At 36.7% G+C, this 16,747-nt stretch overlaps 1 pseudogene; it reads left to right on the top strand.

Annotated features, from left to right (window-relative positions):
- The first annotated feature begins 13,236 nt into the window (after positions 1–13,236).
- Positions 13,237–14,255, top strand: LOC119809546 (annotated as a pseudogene).
- The last annotated feature ends 2,492 nt before the right edge of the window (positions 14,256–16,747 follow it).

Here is a 16,747-nt window from a genome sequence, read left to right as displayed (position 1 = left end):
TGCAGTCTTTTGTGTGCTCTGGGAATTGGAACTGAATCCTCTTGGTAATCTTTCAAACTTGTGGATTGGGAAATCTTGGGAATATTGTTAGGGTACACCAACACACAGAAATAAGAACAAGCACTGAAGCATACATAACGGTACTTCGCATTCTGGGTACAGATCCAGCAGCCCATGGAAGAGGTCCAATGCATGAACAATAACTGCCAACAAAAACAACCCTGAAAACAGGTTATTCCAATTTAGGGACAGGTACAACAAAAACAGACTGGAAATAAAAGCCACAGCTATCACGAGCAGTTTGAAATACTCTTTAGGAAGACTGATCTCCAAAATATATAAAGAACTCAAGAAATTAAATATCAAAATACCAAATAATCCAATTAAAAATGGGGTACAGATCTAAAGAGAATTCTCAACATAAGTATGTCAAATGGGAGTTGAAAGCTCCCAAAATCCAGTCAAAGTATGGGAGGAGTGAGAATATAGGCAAAGAGGTCAGGACGATGATGGGGACACCCACAGAGACAACTTACCTGAGCTAAATGGACCCCACCAACTCCAGGTGGACTGGGAAGGAACCAGCATAGGACCAAACTAGGCCCTCTGAATGGGAATGACAGTTGTATGGCTGGGGCAGACTGTAGGATCACTGGCAATGGACCAGAATTTATTGTTACTGCTTATGCTGGCTTTTTGGAACCCATTTGTTTTGGAGGTACAGTGGGGAGGTATAAGGGGGAGAGCCTTGGTCCTGCCTCAAAGCAATGTGCTAGACATTGTTGACTTCCCATGGGAAGACTTACTCTATGGAGTGGATGGGGGAAGGTAGAGGGAATTGGAAGAGGGGAGGGAGTTAGAACCAGGATTGGTATGTAAAATAAAAATAGATAGTTTTTTAAAAATACATTATATTAAAAAAATAAAAAAACAAACAAATGAATGAACAAACAAAAAGAAATACTCTTCAGCCAAAACATACATGCTTCTGACTGACACATCTGTGGACTGATAAACATGCTGTGGACTGAATTCTATACTTGCCGCCCTTCATACATACAACAACTAACTCAAACCCTGAAGATTAGTGCAATTAAAAAATGCTCCTGCCAAATACCAGAGAGACAGTATAATTTCATACTTTTCTATAGTGATGCCTGAGAGTAAGTTTATTGTGGAAAACTGAAATTATGTGTGCTGAGTAATTAAATTCTCATTAAATAAATAAAGCACTGATATGAGAATAAAAATTAAATATTGTACAAGTCTATATAGAGAGAATTTTTTAATGTCTAAAGCTTTATATATGTAATATATTGATCAGTAACATTTAAATGCATTAGTCCTTATATCATTTAAATATATATATAATTACTCAAGAAAAAGTAGAATTGGAAACATATATAAATTAAAATCCACATTTTATCAAAGATAATCTGCATAAATCTTTAGTAATATTTGGAAAATTAAGTTGTATATTGTTAAGTTCTAGATAACCAATAAATGATGTAAATTAAAATATACGTAATAAATATAAAAGGCAAGATAAAGAAAAATAAAAGGTCATAATAAATAGATGTATGTAAAAGAGCAGATATAAAATCATCCATATGGGTATAAACAATAATTTTTAATTTAAATTTATAAAATACAAACGCATGAGATGGGTCACAAAATCACAGATTGGATTTTAAACATTGATTTCAGAATTTACTTTTTATAGCAGATACAATTTTATTGCAATGATATTGAATGAAAGGGTAAAAATGCATGCAATGCAATAACAGAAAGCAAATGTAGATGGTAGTCATATCAGAAAAAATAGATTTTAATATTAAATGCACTGCTAGATATAAGCCTAAATGATTAATATTCATAATGGTACCAAGCCCTCAAGAGGCCAACAGAATATTAAAAAAGAAACAAAAACTGATGATTGAAATATAGTAAGAGGTAAATTTAAAATGTTGATGTTAATAATTCACTTTGTATAATAGGAAAAACATCCTAAAGGAATAACAATAGGAAAATAAATATACTTTATGTCATCTTGACTAGTAGACCCCAAGAGAACAATCTACATCAAGGTAATAAAATGCACAGAGTGTGACTCCTGCATGCTATGTTATGATCAAATATTTAATGTCAAGAGAGGTTATCTCATCCTTTCTTTTCCAAATAGAATGAAAATAGAAGCTGGAAAGATCCTAGGAGATTTCAAACTAAGGGTCTGTCAACTGAAAAAATCAGAGGAGGAAATATGGAAGGGGTGGGCCTTCCCAGTGTGCTCTGGAAGCAGGCTGTGGGCTCTAGTATATATGATGACCAAGAAGACGACATGGGAAGAATGCCTTTACCAGGATGAATCAGTAAGGGTGATAAACTTCATAAATTGAGGGCAAATTAAATCCATTCATTTGTAAAAGCAAATTTCATCAAAATCTGTCACATTCTTCAATCTTGTAGTACCCTTCCGTAATTAAAGAGAATCAGCTGAGGGAAAGGAGGACATGGCTAACAAACAGGTAAACATCTGATGGTTCCTTCAAGCAATTCTGCACTTGGAGGAGAAAGGACAGGGTATTTGTTGATGGGCTACGGCAGGGGCTTTGAACAGTGAGAAAAATGTCACTGCTCAATTAAATCATGTAGTTGACCCTGTAATGCGAATGTATGAAGAAATAAGCCAGGATGGATTCTCTCTTTCTTTGAGAGTTGGGCCACAATGAGTTTCACATTGCACAGTGATATCTTTTATATTAATAGAAGTTGGCTTTACTGTTCAATAATGAGGAAAATTGGGTACTATCTTACTCAAATTAGCAATGCAATATTTCAGGGACTTATCTTGGACTTTACCCAGAAAGATGACTTATTCTCTAAAAACTAATTTGTAGCACACGAAAAGTTAATCTTATATGTCTAATGTTATGTATCTGACACAATCAGATCCCCTCCCTTGCACAAAGGCTGCTGTTTTCAAATGAATTGCTGTGGAATTGTTCACATATTTTAAAAGCAGAGCAGCTGTGCATGAGTAATGTTATTATGATAAATGCTATGAGAATTTATAACAAATTGACAACCACCATTTTCTTCTAACAAAATAATTTATCACTTTTTAATTTCTTAATTCATAATGAATAATTACCAAGATAATTAATCCCTCTTAAGCTTACTGAATTCATCAGATAATTTGATTTGGTTCATTGACCAGGCTACAATACATGTGTAAAAACTATATTTTAACTCTGCAAATTAGCTCCTCTTTTCGGAACATGAGGGTTGGAGATGGTTTAATATGTAATCTATGTGACTGTTTCATGTGTTTTCCCTTGAACTTTAATTAACCTCCCTGAGTTTTGGTCATAAAATCCTTCAGCACTGGTCTAATATCCTGCACATGTACAATGTGGAATATTCCTTTGGTTTAGATTGCCAAAGGGAATGGTTTGATCATATTCTAACCTATTTTATTTCTTTCCTATTATTCAGAAAAGCTTCAATTTGGGGCTTACATAAAAGGCTGAAGATGAGAGAAGGATAATTGCCCTGTCACCTCTGAGATATTTTGCTGCCATTCAACTCTCGGTTCATTATTGAAATTCTGATACCTATGGTATGTTTTAGGACAGGATCTGTTTTAAAAGTGTAAGACTTTACCGCATAATTTTTGACAGTGTTACTAAATTAAGTCTTTTTCTAGTGTTTAAGTGCCCTTTCCTCATTAGTAACAAATGCGTAGCTCATACTGTGCCACTCCTTTGAGTTCACAAATGCAATCCCCTACTCTGTTGCAACAATTTTAGAAGCTACTATCTTAAACAGTGATGTCAAAGTGACAGTAGGGTAAGTTTATATAAAATAGCTCAAGAAAAATACCTAAAAATTTTGATTGAGAGTTTTCAAAATTTGCTACATGATTTGAAGAATATGTTATTTTTTTAAAGAAGACAGGAAAAGCAGAAATGGATCTTTGGTCTCTAAAACCAAAATATTTGAGTGTAGTGTTATGTTTAAAATGTATTCCTTTGGCACCAGAATACAAACTTCTGATTAAAATTTACCTGTATGTAAATTATGTTTCATTGCCTCTGTGGATCACATCATGAGATAGAACTATACCATCATTAATTTAATTTACCTTCAATTTGATAATATCTAGTAAGACATAATTTTCATTAGTTTTCAAAATATCATAAATAACCATGGGTTCTTTAGCATAGTTTAGGCTTCCAGCAAATGTGGGTCAGATAATTGCCCTACTCTTGCTGAGATGTGTATTGTGTGTGGCTATAGAAATAAATTTGTTGAATGAGGATTCTCTCTCTTTGTGTGTGTTTGTGTGTGTGTGTGTGTGTTTATATTTGTGTATGGTATATGTGTGCACACATGTTCTGTGGGTGTACTTACCCATGTGTCTGCTGTGAAGGCAGAAGTCAAGGTTCTATGTCTTCTTCTGTTACCAACCACCTTCATTTGAGTCAGGGCCTTTCCCTAACCTTAAACTCAGGGATAGGCTGGTGTGAGTCAGCAGCCAGCCCCAGTCTCCACCTCCACCTGCTGATTATGAGACTTCCTCTCTCAAGCACCAGTGTTGAAGGCATTTACTACCAGGTCCAGATTTCACATGGGTGCTGGGAATTGAATTCATGGAGAGAAATCACAGGAAGCACCTTTTGTAAACTGAGCCCTCTATTCAGATCCTGTACTGTTGACATTCTTTATCTATTAAAACGCTGGAGCCAGGAATCAAGTAATTAAAAATTATATATTTGTGAAAAAAGGTAGCCATCTCATCACTCTTTTGATCTTTTTAGTTTTGTTTAACTAAAGACTATATTATGTAACAATAAGCAGCTATTATCTAGTCCTGACGAACAACCAAAATAATGAAAAGATTTTTTTGCTTGGAAGTTTTCTGGAATATTATTTATCAATATCTCATTAAAAAGTTTCTCATTATCATCATTGTGTATTTTTTACTGTAATTCATGGGCTCTTTAAGCAATATTTACCAGCTATGCAAGTTACTTCTCTTTAGAATTTTCTGTTATTATAAAATTTATGTGATTTTATAATACACAAAATATAATGTATATAATTTTATAAAATATGTGTAATTTTATCATAATATATGACTTATAATAATACACAAATCATATTTAATTTATAATTATAGTATGTTAGCAATAATAAAATATATTTTCTGAGTTTTATTTCCCTTTAGGCATATTTTGCTTATTCTTTGAAACATTCATACATGTATAAAACAAATTTTGACATTATTCACCCTTCCAGTAGCTCCTTGAAACTTCCCTTAGAACCTGCCAACCTGTCTTCCTATTGATTTCATGTCTAGAATTAGCTGAGGAACCAATTTCTTTGGGGATGTAGGCCACTTCCCAAGGAAAGTGTCTCACAACCAATAAGTATATGGTCAAACTGATTTGATTTGTTTTAATAACAATAACAAAATTATAAACAGTATTTTCAAATTTGTTTATAAATAGTAGCTTTTTATGTTTTTCTACCTTAGGTTTGATTTAGATCCTCTCCTCCAACCCATCCCCTCAGTCACTGAAGGCACTGGACACTTTAGATGCATGATGTAGAAAAGCTCTAAGAAGAAGCGAGCTGGAATATTCTAACTGTACATATCTCTCAGAGGACCAATTATATGTGGGGGCTTGGGAAGAAAGGCAAGGTACATTATCCAGCTTGAATTTTATCATCTTTGGGAATAACCGACTAGCCAAGATGTGCCTTCTCATGAAATAGTGCTCTCTGATAGGATTTGAGAAACACTCCAAACAGAGAATATATAACCCTGGCCAATGATCCACGGCAGGGTAGCTCATAGACCTTAGGAAAGAACAGATTGCTGGTGTTTAGCCAACTGGCATAGTTTCAAGCTACCTTCTAAACATTTGTTTCGTATCTAGAGACTTTTATTACTCTTTGCCTTAATTCTCTTTCAAGAGAATGTTGCTTAGTGCAGATTCCTAGCTGTACAGCATTCTTAAAATATGTGACAGAAAATACTAAACAAGATATTTACCACCACCCCCAAGGCTCAACTAAGAGTACAGAAATGAAACCAGAGAGAACATAGAGTTAGAAAACATAGAATATGCTTTCAAATGCCATCTCCTGGGCAAGTCATAACTATTGCAAACAAGAACTCACAGTAGCTTCAGATGCTTGCACTGAGTCCTCATAAGTATGAACCACTAATAGTAAAAGAGGGATGAAGGAGGTTGCAGGAGTCATTTTCATGTGTAGCTTTTGTTAAATTTCTCTTCAGTTTTATGTTAGCATGACTTTATTTAACCACAATCATTTTAGCTGTTTATATAGATAGAATATAACTCCATTATTAAGTGTTATTAATGTAATCAATCATGAGCATTAGTGATGTGAAAAATAATCAAAATTTGAATAGTATACAATATATTCTGGACATGATATAAATTCATCATATTTATACTTTTCCCATTATGTGTCATATGATCTTTGAAACAAAGACTGAAGCTCAGTGCTGGTTAACAGTTGGATGACAACAGTATATACCTTAATACAGCATATATAAAGGAATAAAAATACATACTTAGTTATTGCATTTGCTCTGTTCTATAGAAATGAATAAAATTAAGGTGAAGGTATTATGTGCTTGATAATAAATTATCTAAACACTTAAATATTTAAAGTGCACAAAATATTGAGAGTTCCTGAGATGGTTCATTGGTTAAACTCCTGACTGCTCTTCCAGAGGACACAAGGTCAATTTTCAGCACCGATATTGTGGCTCACAACCATGTGTAATTTAATTCTATGGCATCTAATATTTTCTTATTCTGCTTTCATGGGTACTGCACACACATAGAGTATATATATGTGTGTGTGTGTGTGTGTGTGTGTACATATATATATGAAAATCATATATTTATATAAATTAAAAAATAAATCTTATAAATAAGAACTTAGAACAAAAACATGATTCCTTCAATGAGATCTAGGCAAGGTAACACAGCTTATTCTGGGATGCTTTATTTATTTTTATTTTTTATTTTTTCTCTTGCTGAAAATAGATTCCTCTCTCTTTCTCTCCCTCTCCCTCTCCCTTCCACCCTCCCTCCCTCCCCCCCCCTCTCTCTCTCACACACACACACACACACACACATACATTCTATCCTAATTATGGTTTCTCCTCCCTCCCTCTCCTCCTCCCAATTCTTCCCTGCCTCCTCTCCTGTCCAGATCCATTCCCTTTTTGTATCTCATTAGAAAATAACAGACTTCTAAGAGGCAATAATAAAATACAATAAGATAAAACACAAGCTATCACACTGAAGTTGGATAAACCAACAGAAGGAAAAGAGCAGAAGAGCAGGCTCACGAATCAGAAATTTACTCATTTGTAGGAGATCCATGAAATCGCTAAACTGGAAGCCATAATATAAGCACAGCGGGCCTGGCAGACTCTGTGTTTATACTTCATTCTCTATGGGTTCATATGAACTTTGCTCATGTTGACTTAGAGGTCTTGTTTTCTTGGTGTCCTCTATCCCCTCCAGCTTTTACACTCTCTTCACCTCCTCTTCTGCAGTGTTGCCTGAACTCTGATGGGAAGAATTTGATGAAGACATCTGTTTAGGGCTGAGCATTCCAAGGAATCTTAATCTCTGAACACTGTCTGACTGAGGGTCTCTGTATTCCTTCTCATCTGCTGCAGGAGGAAGCTTTTCGGATGATGGCTGAACAAGGCACTAATCAATATAGCAAAATATCATTAGAAGTTATTTTCTCGCTATTTATTTTTAAGACTAGTTATATTTGGTTTTACCTTAACTGCCAAGGCTACCTAGTCTCTGGTTCTTGGTCACTCAAGCAGTATTAGGCATGGGTTATATCTCATAGTGTGGTCCTTAAGTTGAAAGTCATATCAGTTATTTGTTGGTTGCTTTTAAAAGTTTGTGTCACCATGGCTCATCATTGTAGATCAAAGGTTTGTGGCTGGACAGGTGTAACAAGTGGTAACTTGCAGTGTCTAGCTTCCTACACTAGAGATGCTGGAATATATGGGTGAATGCTCTACGTAGGTACCAGTTTGACTTATCCACGCTCAATGTGTTGTGTAGGTATATTCAACAAGAGGCCTTGCTGTCAGTTTGTGAAGAACAATCTATTGCCTTGACAACAGTGTGGGTTGTTTGTGGGATTCCCATGGAACCCCTTAGGTTAACAATTTATTAGTTGTAAAACCCAGCGCAGGTACTGGAAGCTTTATTTGGAGACAAGGGATGGGCAGGTGGGACTCTATCTCCCTCAGTTATTTGATTATCTCATTTAGATTGCCTGTGCCACCAAACACCTACAAAAATGGAAGCAGCTAACTGGGAATAGCAAAGGGGTTAACTGGAGTATGAAGAAGAAAAAAGAAAGTAATGGCGATGATATATACATATACTCTGTATTTGTATAAGTATTATGATGACACTCATAATTAATATCTGCTAATAAAATATTAAAAAATCTTAAATTAAAAAAGCTTTAAAAAGTGAATCAAGGTCAAGGAACAATTGGTTAATGAGTAATGCTTTTACATATATATCCTGTGGTTTTATATTTCCTCACAAATGTTTTTGTCATTCTACCAGGGACTTTTATTATATATATATATATGGTAGTTATAACTTATATACCCATGAAAATTAAAGGAAAATGATAGTGGAGAGTTCCATTTCCCACACTGTTAGCAGCATCCAGAATAAAGAGTTTATATACACTTCGGGGAGTAATGCAAAATTTACCGTATGTAATAAACTGAGACTGTCTCAGGAAACATAATAACTAAAATTCTCCTTGCCATTTAGATTGATGAATAGACCTATTCTTAATTTCCATTCTGAATAATAAATTGAACTTTCACAGTGAATTTGTGTAGTGACAATTCCAGGTTTGGCATTTTAGAGAAACATATGCTTGGAAAGGGGTTTGGCTGGAAGTCAAATGTAAGCTCCTCTGAGTTATTCGAGCCTAGGGAATCTCTTCTAACACAATAAGTGCTTTAGGAAAAAAACCATTTAAAACAAACAGTCTGAGGACTACAGAAAGGTTCGATTGATCTTCTCTGGTGATTATCCATGGACTGTATTAGTCACAGCTTTCTAGGACCTGCCACACGTCACAGGGAAACCAAACAGCTACAAGGAAACAAAGGAAAACAGCGATTTTACCCCACAAGAAAGCCCTGGTTCCTAGTGTCTAGCTCACTTATGTATGAAATAGGAAATTATACATTTTCAAAAACTTGCCATAACCTATTAAATAATAAGCCTGGGTATCTGCTCTAAATACAACAAGAAAACGTCTTATACTATAAAAATGATAGTGTGCGAATATGTTAAGCTAGTTGTAATACTTCAATATGAACTTCTGGCAGCTACTAATAAATTAGATCTCTAAATGTCATATTATCATAAAATTTTTTATTAGATGGTTTTATAGAAATATCCAAATGAATGATTTGAAAATACTTCACATTAATGATTTAGTTGTTTAGGCATTAATTCCAGAACACAGTCATTACTATTTTCATATGAAGAAAAATGATGTCATCAATATCTAATAGAAAAATATCATTTATTACAGTGGAGACATGTCATTGAATGAAAGACATTAAAATCACTTCTTTAAGAATTTAAAATAGGGTTCACATGATTTAAATTTTAAAGATAGAGCAGAAATCAATAGTAAGAGTCAATTTTTATATTTTAAAGAATAGGCAACAACTCAAACTTGAAACTCTAGATACTCAACTAAATCTCACACTTTGAGGCCACTGTACTTTTAGACCCTTCTGATTAGGACTGAGACCCTAAAATACACTATGTGCTTAAGAATATGAGCATCATTCAAAAATTGCTAACAAATTCCACAGATTCTTCTTAGATACAGTAAGAAACACATGTTACAAATATAGAACCTAATATAAATGTTAATGACAATAGGTGAAATATGGAGTGAGGATTTGAAGAACAATCATAGAAAAGTAAGCCAGGTGACTTTTATTTCCTGGGCACTGCCAAGCTCAACGAGCTTCATAATAGACTTTAACTTTCTAAGCAGGTGTTCTATCACTTTCTCACAGGACCTCATGTAGACCAAAGGCCTGATAGCCTATGCTGACATTCTAATTGTCTTAGAACAGTTTTAAAATATGTTGCAATTTATTTAATATGCCTCCTAATGAGAATCTCCTACATTCAAATCTTTGCTGATTCAAAACTTCTGTAACCAATAACAAGGACAATAGCATGTCCCTTATATTATATTATATTATAATGTTATATTATATTATTATATGTGTATATATACATATATTATAACATTATAATGATATCAGATCAAATATATAAGATAATTTATATGAGGCATTTAGATATTCCTTACAGATTCCTTACAGAAGCCAACCGTTGTTCATTCTCCTTGCTGAAGAGCCCTAGCTGAGGCCAACTAAATAGTGTTCTTGGGAATTCAGCTCCTTCCAAACTTCAGAAGATTCAGGTGACATGTGATCATACTATATGAAAGATCACCTATGAGGACTATTCCTACCTTTCTTCCTGAAAATTTAAATATATATATATATATATATATATATATATATATATAATTTTTAATATAAAGACTAAACTTTATATTCTTTACCATCAACATGGAGTATAAGTTCTGTATATCCAACTACCTTGAGGATTGACAAGACTTTTGAATTAAACAAGATAATGATGTGTGCTATGTCTACACATCTGTAATTACCTTTTTACAGTCCTGTGCCTGCACACTTAGGGAAATAACTTCTGCTTGTGACTTACATGACCCTAAGTATACAGGCCAGCAATTTTATGAACATAGCTGGTAGGACCCTTGTGACTTCTATGGGGAGCAAAGCTTAAGAATAGCATGAATGACTATTTTTGTGGCAAGACCCTGGAGATGCTGCCCCACTTGTCAAGCACCTTTAGACAGAGAGAGAGAGAGAGAGAGAGAGAGAGAGAGAGAGAGAGAGAGAGAGAGAGGGGGGGGGAGGGAGAGAGAGGGAGAGAGAGACAGAGAGAGACAGAGAGCTCTTCTGAAAACTTATGACTGAACAGCCACAGGCTTCTTAACTGAGAACTCACATAATCCAGTTATGTTGCTGAGGCTCATGTGATCTCACTATGTTGACTATGGAAATCCTTTCTTGAATTGCTCTATACACTGTGTCAGGTATACTGAGACACAGAATATGGGGATTTACTACTCTAGAAAGACACAGGAGCACTTTCTTCATCTTCTATTTATGACATAATCTCATCAGCATTCTGCGCTCAGCCCAGCAGGCAAGCACTGCATCTCCTTCTGTGGCACCGAGAAGCCTTGTTTTTAATATTACTCTCCCCAAGGTGCATTTGGTTATAGAGCAAAATCTTCCCTTCTCTAAGCAATTGAATTTAAAAAATAAATCAATTAATAATTCATAAGACACATGTATTATCTCTGTGGCTTAAGCAGATAGAATCCTTAGAGCATTTGAAAGACATTTTCCTTAAAATGTGACTATATCACAATTCATTTGTAAAGTAACACTGACCATCCTGTGCTTTCAAAGGCATTTTTCATGAATTCCACATAGCATTTCTCTAATTTGTAGAGAAACAAGTGTTAAACTGCTCTGAAGAAAAAGCACTGAGCCAGTTCTTGCTACCATTCACCTTGTGGAAAGAATTTTTTCCCGGTGGCCATGCCAGTGAAGCAGCATGGGGCAATTGAAGTTTGAGATGTCAGCCCACAGGAGGCCAATCCCTGATGTGTGAATCTTGGATGGGCAAGGTCCTGAGACCACAGACTCCAGAATATCTTTTACTTCCGCTGTGCCTTTACATGTTTATCACTGCCATCTTTCTCTGATACCTGGCATGGTGTGAGTGGGTGTGGGGAGATCCCCACTGCCTGCAATGTAGAATGCATATCTCATGGAAACACCTTGTTCTACTGGCCATTTTTACTATGAACTATTATAAAGATGATTTCTTCCTAAATTGTACTGTCTAATTCATAGTATGAATGTTAGTTTAAATAGAGTTTTGATGGCAAAAATTATAAACAAGGAAGTGTCACACAGGTGGAACACATAATTTCAATTGGAAAACTATAAGGTTCATGATTAATGAAAACAACTGAGTCTCATTAGCCCAGCTAGTTTAAATTCTTTTATTCTTAATGCTGGGGGATGTGCTCACAGGTTTCGGGGTACATCATAGTTGAAACAAAACTTTGAAAATAACTAAAAAATAGAAAACGATGTTTTTAGTAAATAGCTTTGAGGTTAAAAAAAAACAAGAAGACAATCTAAAATTTTTAAAAGGCACATAGTTGAGTGAGTAACTCTTTAAGGTCAGGAAACAAGAACAAAGCAGCCAAATTATAATGAGCTGATGTGCATTTCTTATTGGAATTGGTTGATGACCAAAGAAGATTGACCAAAGAAGATTATTAAATACTTGCACCTATTTTTGCCCTTAATCTGCTAATGTAAAAACCTATTGATGAGTGGGTATGTATACTAAAGATTCAAAGTAGAGCTTACTGTTTTTCATGCATAATAGTTTAGGTTTTAATTCCTGTAAGATTCCTTATAAGATAAGATAAATTAATCAAGATAAATAATGTAGTGATTGATTCTTTTTTATGTGCATATGTAAGCTCAATATGCAACCTCCTAGCAAAAGAAATGCCTGAGAAAAATGCCCTGTTTGCTCATACTCTGTTAATCTGTAACAAGATGTATGTAGATTCTTGATATGATCTTGTTTTAATCATGTAAGGAAGATGAAAAACATATTTTTACCTGCATTCATTTTAATCATTCACTTGAAAAATAGAATGCAACCATATTGTAACTTTTGTATTGCTTAAAAGATTTTGCTGGGGTATATAAGCTGTAAATGAAAAAATAGGGAGATTGAGAAGGAAAACATCAAGAATGAGAACATTAGTTTGGAAATACTAAAAGATTTAGAAGGAAACATCAAGAGAGACAGAGGCGCATCTCTGTATAGAAATAAGAAAAGAGAATATAAGACACAGAATGGAGGGTACAAAATCAGATTATGAAAGAAGAAAAAGGCTCTCTGCTCCTCCCTGTTCTAGAGACACCCGCTTCTTTTAGTGCAGTGCCAGCCTCGTTCCAGAGACATGATGGTGAAGGTTGGAGTGAACGTATTTGGCCGTATTGGACGCCTGGTTACCAGGGCTGCCTTCACTTCTGGCAAAGTGGACGTTGTTGCCATCAATGACCCTTTCATCAACCTCAACTACATGGTCTACATGTTCCAGTATGACTCCACCCATGGCAAGTTCAAAGGCACAGTCAAGGCTGAGAACGGGGGGGGGGGGGGGAGTTCGTCATCAACGGGAAGGCCATCACCATCTTCCAGGAGCGAGATCCCACCAACATCAAATGGGGTGATGCCGGCGCCGAGTATGTTGTGGAGTCGACAGGTGTCTTCACCAACATGGAGAAGGCTGGGGCCCACTTGAAGGGTGGGGCCAAAAGGATCATCATCTCCACCCCTTCTGCGGATGCCCCCATGTTTGTGATGGGTGTGAACCATGACAAGTATGACAATTCCCTCAAGATTGTCAGCAATGCTTCCTGCACCACCAACTGCTTGGCCCCCTTGGCCAAGGTCATCCATGACAACTTTGGCATCGTGGAAGGGCTCAGGACCACAGTCCATGCCATCACTGCCACCCAGAAGACTGTGGATGGCCCCTCTGGGAAGCTGTGGCGAGACGGTCGTGGCGCTGCCCAGAACATCATCCCTGCATCCACTGGCGCTGCCAAGGCTGTGGGCAAAGTCATCCCAGAGCTGAACGGGAAGCTCACGGGCATGGCCTTCCGTGTTCCTACCCCCAATGTGTCCGTCATGGATCTGACATGCCGCCTGGAGAAAGCTGCCAAGTATGATGACATCAAGAAGGTGGCGAAACAGGCATCTGAGGGCCCACTAAAGGGCATCCTGGGCTACACTGAGGACCAGGTTGTCTCCTGTGACTTTAACAGTGACTCCCACTCCTCCACCTTCGATGCTGGGGCTGGCATTGCTCTCAATGACAACTTTGTGAAGCTCATTTCCTGGTACGACAATGAATTTGGCTACAGCAACAGAGTGGTGGACCTCATGGCCTACATGGCCTCCAAGGAGTAAGAAGCCTGCCTGCCCTGACCACCCATCCCAGCAAGGACACAGCAAGAGAGAGGCCCTCGGCTGCTGGGCAGTCCCTGTCCTAACTCAACCCTTGACACTGAGCATCTCCCTCACAGTTTCCATCCCAGACCCCCAGAATAGCAGGAGGGGCTTAGAGAGCTCTACTCTCTTGAATACCATCAATAAAGTTCATTGCACCCCTCAAAAAAGAAAAAAGAAAGAAGAAAAAGATTTTTTGATTTTTTTTTTTTTTTTTGAGACAGGGTTTCTTTGTACCTCTGGGGCCTGTCCTGGAACTAGCTCTTGTAAACCAGGCTTGCCTACATCTCAGAGAGATACGCCTGCCTCTGCCTCCCAGTTGCTAGGATTAAAGGAATGTGCCACCACCCTGGCTAAAAAAAGAATTTTCAAAAAGTCTGAAGGAAATCATCCATGCAAAGAATGTATGAGTGTCTTTTCCCTTAATGACCATAAATTTTAAAAAAATTAAAAGAAAGTCATAGTATGCCAACTCTGTGGATTTTGTTCTGAGCCCTGTGCTGCTGGAGGCTGGCCCTTCAGGCAGCAGAAAATTTTAGTCACGTATTAGATGTGTTTGACATGCTTTTTCCCACATGTTCATATTCCCACAGGTGTTGGATGGGTAGACACCAGAGAACGCTGAAACATGACCGATTTTTGTCAGTTGTCCTGGTTTTCTGAGACATTTTAAGGACTAAGTCACATTATTTACGATACCACAGACTATGGTTGTTAGAGTGCAGAGAAAGCAAGAACTGAGCTGGAAACATCCTCCCTGCTGGGTAGCATAGAATGTTCTGAGTTCTGGGCTGCTGGGAACAAAAGTACATCATCATCCTTGGCTGTTTGGGGAGTTACCAGCTACCGTTTCATTGGATTCGAGGGCTTCTCTTTAGGTGAGAAGAACCTACAGCAGCTACTATAGGCCCAATTAGCCACTCAAGTCTTGGGAGGTCAAAGGCAAGCTGAGGAAGTTATTACTCTTGTTGAACTAAACTGACAGTATATAACGGCTCCCCAAATTTAAACGTTTGTACCCACAGACAAAATCTGCCTTCCAGCTGTAATAAAGAAGCCTGTCCTTTCAATGAACTCTGACAAATACAGAGATTCATGGCTGACCCAGATGCAGAGAATAAATGACCGCTTGAGGAAGACCCATAAACAAGACATTGCTTCTTCATCCTCTAAGGCTCAGGGGCTATTGTGGAAGATGAGAAAGAAAATATGTAAGATTGGGTGCAGGGTTACAGAGTGCCATTCTCTGCACTTGATACAAGTATTCACACACTACAACAATGGTTAATTGCATTTGGACTACACAAGTCTATGCCAATCAAAGATCAATTAAGAACAGTGGATGTGCACAGGAAGTCCAGTCTTTTAACATTGAACCATTGGCTACTGATAGATTAAGGGAGAGAAAGAGTTGCTGTATTTAGTTATGTTCCCTGTGTTCAGTTCAGCAGATTTCAGTGGATAGATCCATATGCACAATCAAACAGAGAAGCCTTGTTAGCACAGAGAAATGAAAAAAAAAACATGAGCAAGAGAGAGATTTGTGGGGAGAGGAGAGATTATACAGGGATAGTAAGGGTGGAGGGGGATGAAAGCATTGAGTGTGCATGGAGTAAGTGTAATTAAAGTATTAATAGCAAAATATATCTGTAAAGTGCTTGAATAAGTAGTTTATAATTGTAGGAACAGTCAGAATGCTTTGCCATTATGCCTTGGCTAGTACATTTAATTGAGATATTAATATAAAATTGGAATGTGATTATGAATTTACTATGGACAGCAGAGTTATACAGTAATTACTCAGCCATCTTTTCATTAGGTCAACCCATCAGGATCAATTTTAGCAGAGGATAAAGCCAAGATGTAATACATATTGGAGTTATTGCCTTATGAATGAACTGGATCTTTCTGGCTACAAATTTCTCCCATAGCTTACTTCCATCTGCTACAAAGTTGGAATATATCTTCCACAATTCAACACTATTTGATCATTTATTGGGCACAGTTTCCCATAGCTATGTGTGAGAGCAGTTATACAGCCAAAAACCTGTTTCCCACAACCAGGTGTTTTGCTAATTGGATTTTTATGATAAACTATTACTAAAGGAATACTAGGGCCTGGAACCAGCTGTATGATTAGTTGAGCTAAGGTAAACAATGCAAAGTAACCTAATTGCAGTACCAGGAATAATAATTACCTCTTTGCACAGATTCAGTTTTATGGCCTTTGTTTAAACATCACTACGTAAGATTCCTTGACTGCCCAGGGTTAGCTACAAAATATAAACTAATTTCATGGACACCCAAAGTAGTTGCAAGTTTCTTTTTCTTGTTTCTCTGACTAGTTTGTTTCTCCAAGGCTACCTCTATAGTTAACAAAAAAGACTTCTCCTTTTAGAGCTGGGCTTTGAAGTCCATGAATTATGGAGTTAATTGAAAGAAAGTGCTCTTTT

Source organism: Arvicola amphibius, chromosome 3, assembly GCF_903992535.2.
Source record: "Arvicola amphibius chromosome 3, mArvAmp1.2, whole genome shotgun sequence".
NCBI lineage: Eukaryota > Metazoa > Chordata > Mammalia > Rodentia > Cricetidae > Arvicola > Arvicola amphibius.
This window is presented reverse-complemented; position numbering and strand designations above follow the sequence as displayed.